Source organism: Cinclus cinclus, chromosome Z, assembly GCF_963662255.1.
Source record: "Cinclus cinclus chromosome Z, bCinCin1.1, whole genome shotgun sequence".
In the NCBI taxonomy this organism is placed as follows: domain Eukaryota; kingdom Metazoa; phylum Chordata; class Aves; order Passeriformes; family Cinclidae; genus Cinclus; species Cinclus cinclus.
In genome coordinates, this window is record NC_085084.1 from 70,951,579 (window position 1) to 70,968,682 (window position 17,104).

At 36.9% G+C, this 17,104-nt stretch overlaps 1 protein-coding gene across 1 annotated transcript in view; it reads left to right on the forward strand.

The window, feature by feature from the left end:
• Positions 1-17,104, forward strand: part of FGF10 (fibroblast growth factor 10) — a 56,341-nt gene that overhangs the window by 33,735 nt on the left and 5,502 nt on the right. The window lies entirely within an intron of this gene.

Below are 17,104 nucleotides of genomic sequence, written 5' to 3' on the forward strand. Positions count from 1 at the left end.
AGTGGGAATATCATTGCTCAGCTGGACCAATGGCCCAGAAGCACAGAGAACCAGAATTACTCAGACAGAAAGGATGAGCCATATTCTAGAGAAAACACAATTTCTTCACTAGAGTATTACAAAGTTTTTTAAATTAGCTTTAAACAAGCTAGCCTAAGAATTAACAGCAATCAAGCCACTGGGCTGAATCCCCCTGAAGAGCCAATACAGGGGCACGGTGAGCACTTAGAAATAATTGAATGGTCAGGGTTGGAGGGGACCTTAAAGATCATCTAGTTCCACTGCCCCATGGTACTTTATGCTAAACAGTACAAGTACAAAAGAGGAAACAGTTCCTCTGAAGAAAATGTGCTACAGATACACAAAATAGACATAAATTTATGTAAGAAATGCATTTAACATATGTAAATAAGCATGTACATACTTATAAAACATATAAAATAAAAGACATTATTTGCTTGTTTGGGGGAAGGGGTATTTATCAGATACCGTGTAGTGTCCCTAAAGGCATTACACTTAAGTCAAACTATTTAAATTAAGGTTGAACTATTTAAGTTAATTAGCTCATGCTCCTAGCCTGCGTGGGAATTTGTCACACAGGTAGGTTTGCTCTCTCAGGTACTGAGATGTCTTAACAAGAAAAACAAAGCCTGTTTCCTTTTAAAATCCTCTCTTTATTGCTGCAACTGTTGCAAAATCTTTGTAGTTCCAATTGCTCTAGTAAGTGATGTTACCCAAGTTTCTCTGGTCACAAACACTAATGAATTCCAAGGGTTTCAGAAAATCTGTATTCTGTTTACACTGTAGTATTTTAATTGCTCTCTTAAGGCAAACTCCTGCTTCAGATTTTTGTATCTATTTCTACCCTTTCTAGAGTGCTACCTATATTTAGCTGTTGTCTCATGTATGTGCCACGTGTATCACTTTCATGAGAGGTAATAATAGCCACATTTGGTTACAGATAAAATAGTTTCTATGTTGAGCAAAATTTTTGCATACTTGGGGTTTTCTGCTTTCTTCTGCCTGAAGTTTTTATTACATTTTTTTCAAGAACTTGATTTTTCACAATGAACCCTGCAGCCAGTGTACAGCCTGTATATTCTTGGTGTCCCCAGTATCTATAGTTTCTTTCCACCACAGTGTGGAAAATAAATTAACTGCAATTAATAAAATAATTGTTTAATAAACTTATCTCATATATTATTGCATTTCTTATAATTGCTAAACTGTATGTGGCAGTTCAAAGCTGCTGGAGAGCTTTTGTTACAATTCAGCCTTTTTGTTTTCTTTGAACTTGCACTGCAATGGGGAAGAGGAGGCAAAGGCTCTACTGATATTTGAAACACATCAAAGGCTTAAGAAACTAAACATGCAAGACAGATGCTTTTGTTAATGTCTGCTGTATCTCATTTCACGATCTTTAGCAGCATATACTGATTAATGATTTCACACGATCACTGTTTTCCTGCTTAATAATGTGAAAATTTGATAGAGTAAAAAGCACTTGTTTCAGTATGAAATTCTGATTTTTTTACAAGAGTTATATCTTAAACATGCAAGGTTGGTAAAAAAAGGAAGAAAAAAGCAATAAGTGGATAAAAAATGTGCTAGTATAATCCAAATCTTAAGGCTCTTTATTGTATGGAGAGATCGATAGCATCTTCTCTGACCATTCATGTATTGCAATCTATTGCATTTAACACTGTAAAAGAGAATAGTAACATTTAACCTTCCACATTTAACATCCGTAATATATGACTAATCATATAGCCAGATAAGCATTAATCTTAGATTAGACATAAATATTTAGAAAAACTTAATTTTTTGTTTGCTAGGTGGTACCAAATCCCAATACAAATTTTTCACTTAAGTGATTTCTTAATGAGTTACCCTGACTTCAGCTTCTACAGTTTGATCTCTGTTGAGCCTCTGTGTGTTTTACATTAGGCAGTAATCTTGTCTTTTTTTTTATAAGCAGAAACTTCAGCACAGAAATAATCCTAAAAGTGAGCAGAGTTAACCACTGTGATTGTTAGAGCAAATCCTGCTTAACATAGGCCCATCTCTAGACTTCAGTTCTGTGGTTTGAATGGGAAACTGTAGAGGAAAGGGGGTTTGAGACTCCCCATTCCTGCATGTGGAGGCATGCCCCAGGTATGCTTCCCCTTGAACTCCTGTATTATTAGCTTCTGATTGCCAATATTTTTTCTTGAAATAAAGTGATAGTTATGGTCAGGCTATTCTAATAAGTCTGCTAATTAATTTGAAACAAATTTTGGCTGATGAGCATTGCCCTCTACTGCAACAATTCTACGGATGTGAATAGGTCCTGGTTACAATTATGAGTTCAAGTGGTAGAGAGGCCTCTTACAGCAGAAAGAGCTGGGTGCTGTCCTCACTTCTGCTTTGTAACCACAAATTTGTTACAGTACTTCACACATACTGCTTTCCATTTGTAGACCTCATTGAAAATACTCATCTGTAAATATTCCCAGCTTTCTTCCTCACTCAGAATATGATACACCATTGGGATTTCCTTATCTTGTTTAAATTGAAAATGGGCAGGGACTAAGACTGTCAGTTTTGGTTTATTCCATTATAGTTAAAGTAGCAGCCTTTAATCATTACCAGCAATATTAGTGCCACAACAGTGTTTACATCTCAAATATGCTTCTAATTTTCCCAGTCAAAGGCAAATTGTTGGTGATATCTTAATGGTTTTTTATGTAGCTAATGCCAAAATGCAAGGTTATGATCGTGATCTGAATATTTCCCAGATGTGTGGTAAGGTGAAAGGTGGAACAGCTAACAGAACTTGACTTCCTATCTGTGTTAGTCTAAGTTAAGTGAATTCTAAGTCAGGAATAATTAGAGAATGAGACCTCTAGAAACCTTCACCTTCACAATTGTTTGAGATGAAAGCTTAGCACTTGGGTGAGTGTAACATAATCCACATGTTGGAAGAGAAATCAGAATCAGCTGTCACTGTCTTCTGCACATGTTTTACAGTGCCCCATTAGCCACCTTCTTGTCAAAAGTCAGTGATCTTCTCTGAGCATAATGCTTCTAATTAATTTACAGTGGAATCAGGACCAGATTCTGAATCTGATGCCAGTTTCAACACAGTGCCTTCCACTGAGGTTTCAGTTTGCATATGACAGATCCAGTTTGGAAAGGTGTAGTTGATAGAGATGGATTCCAATGACCTTCAGTCACAGGAGTCACTTAACTCTTTTTCAAGATAGCCACATCAGATATAACATAGATAATAAAAGCAAGAAATGGAACAACATATGAAAATTTTGAATTTGGCCTCCGGGGTTTTAACCAGAAGACCTTCAAAGGCTTTTTCAGCCTGGGGTATTGTCTGAATTTGAAAGGCATCTAGAAAGCTCTGCTATATCCAGGAACACTGGAATTGTTAAGATGGGAATCAGACACTGATATTCAAATCATTTGAGATAATTAGGAAAATCTGGGTTTTTAATTATTATAGTGTTACCAGATAAAACACTAACATACATCTCAGATAGCAGAGTTTTCTTTCAAGTTTTGCTATTATTCTTCAAGGTCACTGCAGCAAATCCATCAGCCTTCTCAGTCAACTGTTTTCTAGCTTCCCAAACTGATCTTACTGCCTCTGATTGCTAATGATCCTGCAATGAGGGTCACACGCTTTCCAGGTGTGGTAATATGTATGCTAATATGTAAAAAATAAGCAGAATGGCATTCAAGGGCATGTCTGTTAACACTTACAGAGGTAATGGCCTGTTTTTAATGTACATGATAATAATCTTTTTATGAGGGTAGAGTGGGAAGACGTTTTAGAGTGGTCCCATAACAAATCCATCAGTGATTTGCCTTAGCCCCTTGTTACTGAGACATAAGCCAGGTTTCTTGAGGAAGTGAAGTTTAAGTATTAGTTGACTTCTCCTAATAACTTTCACTTATGCTGGAAATTTTCATTCATTTTTGTTAAGGAATAACTCAGAGTTTTCATGTAAATGAAGATGTAGCTCCAATGAGAAACTAGGCAAGAAATCAGAGATGTTACAAATTTTTTTTATACAAGTATTTTGTATAGTTTTCCAAGCTATGTAGGTTTTGTTAGAAGTAGCACAGAAATCAGGAATTGCTGAAGTGTCAGCTGCAAATTATATTTCAGTATAGTTATGATAGAACTGACTGCTGGTTTTATGCATTATACCTTTAAGTAGATATAAGACTTCTCTGAAGCCTCTCTAATACAGAGCATATTTCCCATTATTTTTTTTTCTATTTCTGAGCATTGGGCTTAAAATATTTTTGAGTAAACAGTGGTGAAATAGCTGAGAATAGTGACAGCCTGATCACTTACCCATATGTCTGACATGTCCTGTTGAAATGGAATTCAAGTAAATTCAGGTAGAATCTGGCATAAACTTATATGACCCTTTGGAAATTCACCATCTTTGCCTTTCTTTGGGAATGTGGCCACACTCCTCCCTTTTATGTACCCCATTAGCACTGGAATTGTAGTTTTTGACATCAGAGATTGATATTCAAATTCATCAGATTAATTAGAAGGGATTTCTGAGTGGGCACTGGATCTCATCAGCTGATATTTTAGCACTGGCGCTGGAAGCTTTGAGGTACTTAAGGCAACATGCTAGATCCCTTTGCACCAGAACTGTTCCATTTTGATACCAGAGAGCTGAAAAGGTAGTTTGCCAATAAGAATTTCATCATCTCCGTCTTGTTAAAGATTTTACAGAGAACTTGCTGTTGCTCACTCTGTAAGTGAAACATATGAGACCTGGAAATTAAAAATCATCACAAATAGTTTCAAGTTATGTTGCTCTATTGTTATAACAAAGAAAATATTTGGAATATAATTTTTACCCTGATGCAAAAATTTCTTCCATCTTTCTGTTCAGATTTTTATCTTCTGCTCTCTGTGAAGGCTTTTTTATTTTCACAGGCAGCTGAGAATGTTACTGGTGGGACTGAGTGGGGTCAGACAGTTCAATGGCTCTGTAGTTGCATGGAAGTGAATTATGATTGAGCAGATGCATGACAATAGATTCAGCAGTGTTTTAACTGTTTATAGTGTTACTTTAAAACCAACAAAGAGCTCCCAAAGCCTTGTCTTGGCACAAAATATTTAAAACAGCAAAATATGTAAAGTCAATAAATAGGCTAAGAGATTAAAGGAAGCCACTGTGATCCTCAGTCACATGTTTCAACTTACTGTTTTTCTATCAAGTTCTTTTGTTAGTGTCTACAAGGAAAGGGGAGGAGATTGCAATGTGGGCTTGAGGAAAAAAAGAGGCACTGAAAAGTAAAGAATAGGAAAAAGAAGTAATTCAATGGAGAGGAGAGGAGAGGAGAGGAGAGGAGAGGAGAGGAGAGGAGAGGAGAGGAGAGGAGAGGAGAGGAGAGGAGAGGAGAGGAGAGGAGAGGAGAGGAGAGGAGAGGAGAGGAGAGGAGAGGAGAGGAGAGGAGAGGAGAGGAGAGGAGAGGAGAGGAGAGGAGAGGAGAGGAGAGGAGAGGAGAGGAGAGGAGAGGAGAGGAGAGGAGAGGACAAAAGCATGGCAATTAAGAATCAAATTTTCATACATGGTATCCTCATACTTGTAGGCTACTTGCTATCTGTGAGCCTGACTTGTGAAAGGAGACCCACAAATTATTAATTCTTGCAGGAACTGGAGTTGGGAATCCAATTTTCTTGTACTGAATCACAGGTTCTGTAAGATTTACCAGAATTCAAATATATTTTAAATTTTATATTTAAGTAGAAGCCCCTTCACATTTCAGTCTAACAGGACTAGTACAGTCATCAATTATTACTTATTTACAGAAATCAATGCCTCATGTATAAACTGCACTGACTGCAGTGTTTGATGGTTTTTAATAAAGCAGAAAGGAAGTATGGTTAATGTTGCATTTGGTCAGATCATAAGCACAGAATAAGCAAATGAAGAACATGGGGATGAGGGACATAAATCTTACAGTTTAGAGACAAGCATCCAAAGTATATGTAATCTATAAAAACATTTCAATGTGAAACAATTATGGTCTTGAATTTTTTGTGAGCATAATGTAAATGATCACACTCCTTCTGTTGAGTAGGAATACCACATATCTGAACCATCTTCTGCTGCTGCCTGGGCCTTTTAATGGTTCTTTGCACTTCTGGGACTCCAATGCACTAATCAGAAATATCATACAGTAGTTTTGACCTCTGTAGACAAAAATCAGCAGCACACCATGCACACTGTAAGTACACTGAAGTGCAAATAATCTTAAGAAATACTGCTCTGTAGTGTAGTAAGTCCAACGTATTCAGAAAAGATTGATTGACTTCCTGTGTGTGGAAACACGGTTTTATGGGCTTGGAAGCATTCTCAAGAGATCATGTGGTACATCCTCTTGTCCCACAACATCTATCACTGACTCAGCTGGACACTTTTATCACCTGCTCTTAAAGTCTGCACACACTCCAAAGCATCTTTAATGAATAAAGAGAGTTTTTATCACCCTTATTAAAATCTTATTATTCTTAACATCCTCTCTTACTCTTCTGTGTAGTTGAGCCCATTATTTCTGTTGTCTCTTGCATTGAATATTTCCTCCTCTTCCAAGAAATGTTTAAGTATTTGAAAGTTACTGTTACAGTTTTTCCTCCCAACTCTCTTCTTCCTTAGATGAACAGGATAACTTTATTTAACTTTCAATTACAAGTCTTGTTTTTCTATGCCTATCACTACGCTGGTTGCCCTCGTTAGACACACTTTGAAGCAAGTATAGAGCTCAGATGAATCCTTCCAAGTGCTGGATTATGTTTGCATTTTCAACATGTTTAGATGAGTTGGGAAGCTATTCACTTTTCATGTTACTCGCTCAAGGCCACAATTTACACCAGCAGCCACTCAGGAACTTTTCTGCAAAATAGTTATCTTGTCCTTATTCATCCTGTATTTGCATTTCCTCAACACTTCATTTAATTTCTGCAGAGAATCATAGACAACAGTTTCTTAGCCTGTTTTTCATCCTGCTTAAAATAAATTTTTATTAAACTGGGGTATTTTTTTGATTATGTAATGTGGTTGTGTCAAAATCCTAACTATATAGCCCTTTTCATGACGTGACCTGTTATGCTGTTATAAAATCAGGTTAGATTTAATGGAATTTGCTCTTGACAGGTCTCTGCTGACTGCTTCTCTGGTTTGTTGTTTTTTTTTTTTTCATTTCTCTCTACGGGGGGGATGTATATGTAAGAATTAAAGGGTGACTCTGCTGCTTTAGACTAAAGGTCAGTCTTGTTTCCTGTCTCTGACAGTAGCAGTAGGAGAAGCCCCAGGAGGAGGAGAACAAGCATACAATGCTAACTCCCTGCTATACTTCCCTAGAGTGCATCAGTATGCAACTCACAGGCTAATGATGGCATTGATTTACTTGTCTTAGGAACGTATTTTCAGAATTAATTGCTCTGATTGCTTTTCAGTTTAAGGTAAACTGATGTCCTAACAATGAGTGCTGTAGTCTAACAAGTGTGAAAAATATCTTCTTTTGTTTTAAACATTAAATTGTTGTTTTCTAGCCAGTAATTTCATTTAAGATTCAGTGCACAGTAGCTCCTTTTTCATTTTCTCAAACTTACCTACAGTTTTATAGATTTTTGCTACTGAATCCATTTCTGTTCCACTTTGTAAAGTCCGGTGGTTTAGTTATTCTTCAAATATTAATCATTAATTTGGATCATGTATGTTGCTCTTTCCTGTAGCTTTTCCAGTTCTGTTCTACTTTTTATGAGACAAGGGTAGCATTTGCATTCAAACTGCAGTCATGGATGGATTTAAACTTTGTGGCTGTATTTTTAATTTCTTAAACATTCCCTACTTTTCTCCAGCAAATTCCTAACTTTTTTAGTGTGTATTATAAGACCAAGAACTAGCAGCTGGACCATAAGACATTCTGTAACAAATTGCATGTTTACAAACCTGTATTAACCATGTTCATAACCTGTGTTATTTTTCCAGCGTGCATTACTTTATACAACATTCACCTACACTGAATTTTTTCTGGTATTTTAGCGCCTTATCAGCTTGGGTTCTGAGAGTCTTTTCCAATTATTCCCAATTCCTTCAGATTTCGTACCCTGAATAATTTAGTATAATCAGCAGGGTTTTTCATGGCATCACTGTAAATCACTAATGAATACACTAAGGACAGAAAATACCAGGACTTTGTTGCTTACTTTCCCAAGAAAGAGTATTACTTTTTTCCCCTATTTTTAACCCATAATTTGTTTATTTATTGTCTTCTATACACCAGCTATACAACATGTAGAAAAATAGAAAAATTGATGGAACCTGGAGTACAATTACTGAGTTGGTCATGCACAAGCAATTGTAGATAGTTTTACATTTAATGTCTGTGCACAGGCTGTACAAGTAGCATGCTCACCATTGATCTGACATTCTCAGGTGTTTCTGCATTCACATGCAAAATTCCATTACATGGAAGCTCTATTCTTCAGCTGCTAATTTCCAAGGCTGTCTGCAGGTCTACAGTAATAACATATTTCCCAAGATGACTGTTGGATCCAGTAGTCCTGTTTTACACTGCACATGGTAGTTCACACTTAGCTTTATTTTGCATGAACGATTTTCTGGTGGGATCAACTTCCATAAAATTTTCAGTATAATTTACTACAGAGGCCATATAAGCAAGACCAAGCCAGTCCTAGTTCCTTTGTTTTTTAATAGTTTGATGCCAGGCCTTGCAAAGCAGTGCCAACATGATCTTGCCATCAGACTACGTAAAGAGCAAACTTTGGGCTGCCACACAGTCTTCACAATACATCAGATACTCAGAACAGAAAATCCACAGGTGTGTCTGGTGTACAGGTAAAGTCTCTGTAGGAAAATTGTCTGAGGAAAATTGAACCAAGCCTTCTCAGGGACGCACCAGACCAACCCTAGAAGGTGTGAATATGATTGTCGGACAGTTTTCATCAAATGGCCAAGGAACAGGTTCTCTTTGCAGTGTTAGACAGTGGTGTTATCAAAGGTATCTCTGAACCTGACACAGAAATATGCAGAGAAGATGGCACGGATTCTGCTGGTATGACGGCAGAAATCACACTCACTGTCAGATAAGTAGCTGATTGGGATTGGTTGGCTGAGATTTGTGCTGTTAAATTACAGAATGTTGAGCAGAAAAACTGGAAATAATCAAACCTCGTGGATTATCTTTTAAGTGTCCTTAACGTAGTTTCATGAACAATTGTGCTCACACTTACACAGTTCAAGGAAAAGGAACCACAAAAAGTTTCAGCAATCCAGACTAGGGAATCATAGTTTTTATAAAAGGACAAGACATGAGTTGTGAGCACGTGCAATTAGATCACATAATCCTGTGTGCAAAACATGCTTGTTAGCTGCTATCTGAGGATGTCAGCAGGGAAGATGGAAACAATATAGAAGGAGACTTGAAGATAATGAAAGCAGAAGGGTGTGAAGTGATTGTGCTCTTCAGATCAGCCTTTTAAGTTGCTGCGCAAGATTGACGATTTTGTAACCCTTCTTTTTATGGGGTGTTGAATGAATGCTTAAGAAGACAGCACTTATCAGTGCTCATCAAAGTTTAGAAAGAACTGTTTGTACTAGCAGTCTGAAGATACCAGGTCTAACCAGGTTAGAGACAGTCAAGTATTAAAGATGAAAACAGTGTGAAAGACATTTATCAGGTGCTTGCACTGTAGCAGGCCATAGTTTACATATGTTTGCTAGAGTACAAACCTTGTTTTATGCTTCTACTGCATAACTTTGATGAAGAAAGAAATGTACAGAGTACAGAATAGGTAAGATAAAGCATAAATCTAGCATTAAATAATGAGAAGTGGGTCACATCACATTGTAACAGAATAATACAGTTATTGAATGGTGACTTTTTTATTGGTTGCAATTTAGAATTAATTAAGTACACAAAATTATTTATGTCAGAGAAAGCAAATCAATTAATGGATAAAACAGTAAACTGGTGATCAGAGGTCATCAGGTTCTTTTCAGCTGCTGAACTGCTGGCCTTAATATCTTTTCATATAGTAGCAACATGCAATTAATTTCTTTTTCTTTATTCCAAGACTGTTGAACAACAATTTTTATAACAATTGTGTCTTTCAGTAAATATTTTGTCTGAAAAGGTTTTGACAGTAGTATTTTTTGCAAAGTACCAACCAGGTTATGAGCTACTCAAAATCATCCATCATATCATATACAACGTTGTCCCAAACTATATAAATATAAGTATTAAGGTCAGAGACTTGGCTTTTATTTGATCTTATCCAGGCTGGCTGAGAAAAAACAATTCCAGAGAAAAAAAGCCAGAAGGGACAAAAAACAGATGTGATGAATTTAATATCTAAAAATTTAAGGAATTTTTAGCTACAGTGATACTGTTTGCATTGATTTTCTTAATACTTGATTACCCATACCATACAGCTGCCCTAATCTACACTTCTCAGATGTTCATTCTGTTCCCAGAGTCCTTATAAAGTTTTCTTGCAAAAGAGATTATAATGATCAAGTAACATTAGGAATATTTGTGGCATTGCAGAAGAAAACTGCTGAAAGTGTTGATGAGTAACTACCACCAAATATAATTATGTAAAAAAGAATGATCATTATAGCTGTCCAGGGGTAATCTTTCATTATGAACATGTGGATCCCATATTTTAAAATACCATGAATTCCTTTTAGCCGTGTGAGGCAAAGACAGACATAAACCATTAGAACCAACAACTAATTGATGTTGTGGATTAGTGTGCTTGGCAGCTTTCTGATTTGCAGGGAAGATGCTAAAAACATCCTTTTTTTCCCCCAGGGAAACATAGCAGTAACAGAATACTGCTAGAAAGTGTTCTTAGTCATGGTATTTTAAAGAGGAGCCTGTAGAATTTTTTTTCTATTTTACCTCATTATTAAGTCATTATGCACAAGAGACTCAGGAGAACATCCTACCTGCCACAGGCAGTGCAGTGCACACCGCCAAGGTTTGTTAGAGATATGAAGGTAGTTATGCTTCTGTCTCCTAACTTCAGTAATAAGATATGTGTTTCTGATGAGGAAACAACAGACCATATTTTTCCAGTTCTGTTTTATCACACGAAGGGGAGTCAAGATCATAAGAACAAATGAGGTCCAAAATGAAACAGAACTGATGAAAGAGAGCTGTTGTCGCACTTAGCTGTTTTTCTAGCAGCCTTAGCTAGAACAAAAGCCACAGTATGTGTCAGACAATCTCAGCAGCAGACAACAAACTTGTCATTTGTATAAAGATTGTTGGTAGAGGACATCTGCAGCACACTGGGTTCCTGTCCCACAACACCTATACAATGCCTCATAAGAGTTTTTCGTCTGTTTGTACATACTCTGATTGCTTTAGCACCCTGGTTCACTTCCATCTGCTCATACTGTCAGTGCCTAAATAGTTTGGCACCATTTAATTGTCATTTGCACCCCATTTGCAAATATAGGTATTGTATCTGTTAGCTAATTTCTGCCCATTAGGTCTTTTGTCAATACATTCCACCCAGCTAGAAGCTCCTCCCTGCCCCGGGAGGGTAAGGACAGATTGCAGGTGATGTACAGATGCTTCTGTCGGTCACCATGCACTTGGACTGTTTCTTCTGCAGTGCAACTGTCTGTTATCCCTCCCTAGTCTGTTAGGATGAACATTAAATGGAATAGCCTTACCTCTATCCAGTTTCCTCCAGTTAAAGTTATTCACTTTGAATCTTATACAAGTAGTAAAATGCAGGAGGTGAATATAGTAATCATGAATGTGAAAGATAATGGGATTTCACCCAGGTCAAAATAGGCAGATCCACACAGCCCTCAGAAAATCTACTGAGCTGTACTACTTACTTATAAGCTTTCCATTCTCCTGCATGTTTCTTTGAAGACATGGGAATTTAAGATTTGGCAGAAATCCTGAGTGCCTGGTCCTGTCTACAAAATGGAAACATACATGGACTGCCAAGTTTCGATTAGTATTTGGAATGGGATCCAGGTTTCCTTACAAACACATGAAGTACTCATTCTGCTCAAGTCAGTACCCATCAGGCCTTAGTTAGAACATTGGTCCAGTCTTGGGCACCTCAGTTCAAAAAAATTAGTCAATTGGAAAAAGACCAAAATGAGAGCATTGGAAGTTGTAGAAAATATATAGTACTAAAACTTACTGCAAAAACTTGGATTGTTTAGTCCTTAGGGTTTTAGGTCGATTTGTTTTCTATTGAGAGTTTTTTCCAAGCCAGATCATTCCAGTGATTTTGTTTATAGTGCTGCTCCACAAACAGTTACATTTGAAGGGTTGGTGAACTTCAGCACAGAGGCAGGGAAAAGAAGCCAGGCGAAGGGAGGGCTGAAACTCCTTAAGCCATCTTTGTCAAGAGATCTAATCAGATAACTCAAACCCTGCATCTAATCATATGTACTATACTGTGATGGTGGTGGTTTGTTTTCAATTTTTTTCTCTTGGCACAGGAATCACTACTCTTCCTTGGTTAGTATGAGTCGTCACTTATAGCTCCTCTGTCCCAAAACCAGATCAGATAATGTATTCCTGCACTGTCTGTATCTAATTTAAAAGTTACCAAATCCTGTGGTGTTTGGGTCAAGCACACTGAGATGCTCAGACATGAACATTTTCCATCAACATTCATGCAGCTGCTTATATGTCTTCCCATCTTGGCTCAAAACACAGAGCTCAAGAAACTTGAGTTCTGATTAACAGAATCAGGTACAGTTGGCTCTGTGTAGCCATCCCATCTCAACTCATCCCATCTCTCCCATTAAAACCACCTGAAGGAAGCAAACATTTATATTCCCTAGCACTTCAGCTAAATCTGATTACATGCTTGTGTGCTAGTGATGAAAGTGACAGACATGTTGTCCTTGAGGGGACAACTGAACTCATCACAACTGACAGCACAGATTTGTCCTCAAAGTCACGTCCGTCATGTCTTTTCTTTCAGTTTAACCCATCCAGGTTTGGAAACTTAAGAGAGGGAGTGGTGGTGTTTAGAGCTGTCCTTTTAAGTTGCCCGTCTTCACTGACCAGAGGGGAAAATGTAGGCGAATTGTGATCCTGAGGTAATTGATTCTGTTACATGTCAGGATGTAAACTAGCTAAATTGATTCCTGACAATTTTGTAGCTAAACCTAAACTCCTCAGCTAACCCACAGCTCTCACTATTGATCTCTAAAAGGTTCTCTCGTCCCAGGTGCCACACTTCAATTTGCCTGGTCTACAGAGAACCACTGATTTAGGCAGCTGTGCTCTGCTCTGAAATTGAAGCCATAAAAGCAGTAGAAGATGTAAAGGAAGTTGTTACAGACTCTGTGGATCTGAAAACAGGTTCTAATAATTAGTCTTTCATGTGATTTTTATGCACATCTTGTGCTGACACTATGCTGATATAGGAAGGCTCAGAGGTTTTTGTTACCATAATCTTCCAGGAGTTTTGATACATTTCTCAGGCTTATCCAAATGTTTTAGGTATGGGCACTAGAAAGAAAAGTTCATGGGACATTAATATTTTGTCTGTAGCTGGTCTAAATATGACACATTAGCAGACTGTGGTCTTCAGTACATTAACTTCTGATTTAGAGTAGGAACGATGGCAGTCTCAAAAAATACAGCGTGATAATAAAACCACAGAACTGGTTTAACTTCAAATAAACTTTTATTTTTAATGCAAAGCTTAGATTATGGTTCAGGTTGGTTATTATTTGAGATTTCTGCCCATAACTGTGGCACTGTCAGTTGTGTGATTTGTATCTTATGCTCCCTTTCAACATCAAGCACAAAGTCTGTAAGGTTGCCTTTCAGTGGAACTACTTTGGTTAATTGAAAAAGCTTTTAAAGGCAAGACGTGCTTGCCATCTTCATTGTTTCTTATGTTTTTTTACCTATTAATTCATCATCTTCCTTTTTCTGTTATCACTAAATACAGGTAAATATAGGAATAACAGTATCATTTGTAATTTGGGGATATTTTCAACTTGCTTTGCACAGGTGTAATTGGTGAAACAGAGTGGGAACAGAGGCAGTGGCCTCACATACTTAGCACTTCACTCTTCCATGACTACATCCAAGAAATCTATTTGCTTCAAATTACTTTCTTTCAAGCCACCTACTAAGAACAGCTTTTTGAACTACCATATCTTCCACATTATGCCTGAACACCAACTTACTGTGGCTCAAGCCAGTGGTAGTCAAAGATACCCCTTCAGAGAAACTCCTTTTGTAGGGCACAAAAGCCAAAGTTCTGAAAAGCTACACCAAGCCATCTTCTCCAGTTACCTACCAAGAGCTGCAGCTTCCTTCATGGACCAACAGCTTCTTGTCATCCTTTGGGAAACCAAAAGGTTTCACAACCTCTCAGTCATCATCACATTCTATCCAGCTGAACTCACTCTTCATCTACAATATTTTTGCAAGCAGAAGAAAACTCAGAGGAGGGAGGGATTGTTTGTGGATTGCTATGAGATAATCTCTGAAGGGTGTAGGAAGATGGATGGTGGTTCTGTTCTTCTACATAGAGAGGACTGCATCTAGTGTTGGAGAATTTTAAATGTGTTTATAAGAACTCCTTAAGAGATTACAAGAACAAATGATACAACTACAGAAAAATGACCACTGCCTCACACTGAAAAGAAGTTGAACTTGGTCCCAGAATCAAGTGTTTCTTGTTGCAGACTGTGTCTTCATCACTGCACTTCTGCCGTGACAGCAGATGTGATATTCTGTCAAATTCTCTTTCCTAAGAAGTGCTTGACATAATTCCTCTAATTTCTAGGTTATTTTTCTCTTATTTTTGCTTCATAATATCAGCATTTTTATAAAATACAGGACATTTTTAATTAACATACCTAATCAAGGAAGTGCAATTCTCACTTGTAGTTTTACAGACCCTCTGTGCAAAGCAAGAAGACAAAGAGTCAGGTTTCTGTTGCCTTGTAATATACATAATGATCACTTTTATAAACTATAAAAATGCAATTTATTTAAGGTAAATTCATTAGGGTTCTATTGGGAATATGTTTAAAGCCTTTGGGACCTTTAAAGAGAGCACATGCATAGCTACAGGGCACATCACAAGTTGATATTTGAAATCTTTCTAATTATAATGAATTGGAAATGGTTTGGGTATTGAAAGCTATGCTTTTACAGTAGATGTGGTCAATGGGGATTAGTTCTAATTGCTGGGGTTTACAGAGTTACGCTGTAAAATAATAGTGTGCTATCTGGTTTAAAACCATAATGGAGGCCAGAGCATTTTGGTAATTTTAATTAATTTATTTTCATTTCCAAGTTCCTAAGAAGTATGAAACCAGAAAAAACAGCTCCTAAGACTTTTGTCCCAGTGACATTATTTTTTTTGGACTACTTATTATCAAGAATAATTACAAGTCAGATTGTATCTTGGAAATTATTTACCTTACACATCTTCTTGTAGCTAAGACTTAGGGCATGGAAATACCAAAGCCCAAGCAATGGTATAAAATCACATATAAGAAGCATGCAGGAAAGCATGTTGAAATGCCTTTTTTGTTTCAGTTGTAGAGAAAAGAAAAAAGCTCCAATGAAAAGTTAAAACTGATGGGAATAAAATAAGAAATTTTAAAAAAAGTAAGGTAAAGGGAAAGGGGAAAACACTGTACATCACAGTCACCCTTACATCAAATGCATTTTACTTATTTTAATTCAAATTAAATTATTTCAAAGTTCTAGAAAGTTCTTAGGTCTTCTTGCAGATTCATGTCAGATGAGTAGGTGCTGTCTTGCTGACTTTTGAAATTTGTCTAAATCACTGAAACAATGAAAGATTCCTATTGCCTTCAAAAGATTTCTATCAAATTAGAGAGTCTTCTCATGGGAAAATCTGCAAATAGCAGTGAATAATTTTCAGTCTAGACTAAATCTAGATTTTAACTGTGCTTGTAACTAGCAGGTAACTCTTGGAGGACTACAGAGAGCAGCAACATATCAAAGTATCAAATTAGGTCCCTGTAACTGAAGGGTTAACAGATCAAGGTTAAATGCATTTGAAAGAAAAACATCCATTAAAATATCCACTTCTCCAGAAAGAAATTCTGTAGAGGATAGACTATGCAAAATTTTCAATGAAAATTACATGTTCTTTAAACTTTCAAGTACACAGAACACGTTCAGTGAGAGTAAATCCAGGATCACTAGTGATGATATTATCAACCTGATAATTATTTGGAACAATTCTGCTATATTTGGCAACAACTAAGTAGCTTAACCAGCTATAGCCAAGCTATTTGTTGTGGATAAAATGTAAATGTACTAACATTTTTCCTCATGACCTCCTCACAGTTGTTCCACCAGGAGTATAATGGAGTGTGAAATTGCAAAGTTTGCCAGAAAAAAAAGTCTATATTTTCATTAATTGTGGGACTACTTGTATTACTTTCATTTAAGTATTTTACTGAAAAGTAGTGACATCCATCATTCAAGGGCAAGGCACTTAAAATGGGTTAATTCTGTACAAGTTTCTTATTTAGGCACTGTTCTCCTTCATCTCTTAATGCAATAGTTAGTTGAAATACCGTAATATGATGTTATTGTTACAAGGATAGTATGGAAAAATCTAAATCAGTTTAATACCTTTCAACATAAATCTGTATAATGGCACATGTTATGCCAGTATTTTTCTTGCTTGCATTTTGGCTTGTTTTTTTGTCTTGTTATTGGAGTTTGAAATGGACCTAGACACAGTTCAGAATACAATTCTGTAGAAAGAATTAACTTAATTCTTCTCATCACTTTTTGGCATGGAAAATAAAAAAAAAAAAAAAAGGCATTATTCATGGTGTTGTAGCAGTGTTTGCATCACATTCTTGCCCTCTAACAGTTTGTCATCCTCAAGCCAGTCCACTTTATTCTGATGTTGAGCACAATTACTTTAGCAGATGTCCTGTGGGAGAGCTGCTCAGTGCTCTATAACAGTTCTCTCTCACAAGATCAAGAAAGCAACTTTGGCTTTTCTTTGCTGTGACAATGAGGAACATTTTAAGAATAATAC